The sequence below is a fragment of the Arachis ipaensis genome, chromosome B04, assembly GCF_000816755.2.
Source record: "Arachis ipaensis cultivar K30076 chromosome B04, Araip1.1, whole genome shotgun sequence".
Taxonomy (NCBI): Eukaryota; Viridiplantae; Streptophyta; class Magnoliopsida; order Fabales; family Fabaceae; genus Arachis; species Arachis ipaensis.
The window spans coordinates 125568909-125569665 of NC_029788.2; the positions used below are offsets into that span (position 1 = coordinate 125568909).

Sequence of the window (757 nt, forward strand, 5' to 3'; positions counted from 1 at the left end):
ACTTTAAATTTTTTTTAGACATAAAATTTTAATATCATGTTATGAAACTATTTTTTCAAAAATTTAAAGTGTTATGATAAGACAATATAAATAATTATATGTCTAATAATAATTCAGAAATAAGACAATATTTGTGCGGCTATTTATAAGAAGAAAGAAATATGTTTTTTGTAGAATAAAATCTGAAGTAGTTGTGTGTTCTTAATGTTAAAGCTAAAATGTCGTTGTTGTTGAACAACAGAACAAATGGTTGTGATGAATTTATGTGGTGGTCCATAATGTATTTATTCCCCTAAACAAAAAGATTTTAGTATTAAAATGAGGTTCATACTAATAAAATTTAGAGAAATAAAACAACTAGCTAGTTCTCTTAGAAATTTCGGTATGGATTACTCTTAGTCATTTACCATGTAACAAACCGAAGTGGAAATAATCCATTGAAACGATAAAATTACTGCAACTCACTTATAAAACTCAGCACGCGCCTGTAGTTTTAACAATGGTGGTAGATTGGATTTTTTGTGGTAACTTAAAATATTTAGTTAGAAAGAAAAGAAAGAATATTCTAAGAACAAAGAGTCAAGTGATGAGGTTTATTATTAACAGATTATTCTTGAGCTAAAAAAATGGTATGGTGTTGTAGATCTATTTGATTGTTAATAACGATGTAGGATGACAATGAATTAAATTTTTACTTTAGTTTTTTCTTTTTCTACTTTCGTCTGTGTGTTTTTTATTCGTTTCATTTTGACGTGTT

The 757-nt window shown here is 26.3% G+C and overlaps 1 long non-coding RNA gene across 1 annotated transcript in view; it reads left to right on the forward strand.

Annotated features, from left to right (window-relative positions):
• Positions 1–757, forward strand: part of LOC110271320 — a 9279-nt gene that overhangs the window by 758 nt on the left and 7764 nt on the right. The window lies entirely within an intron of this gene.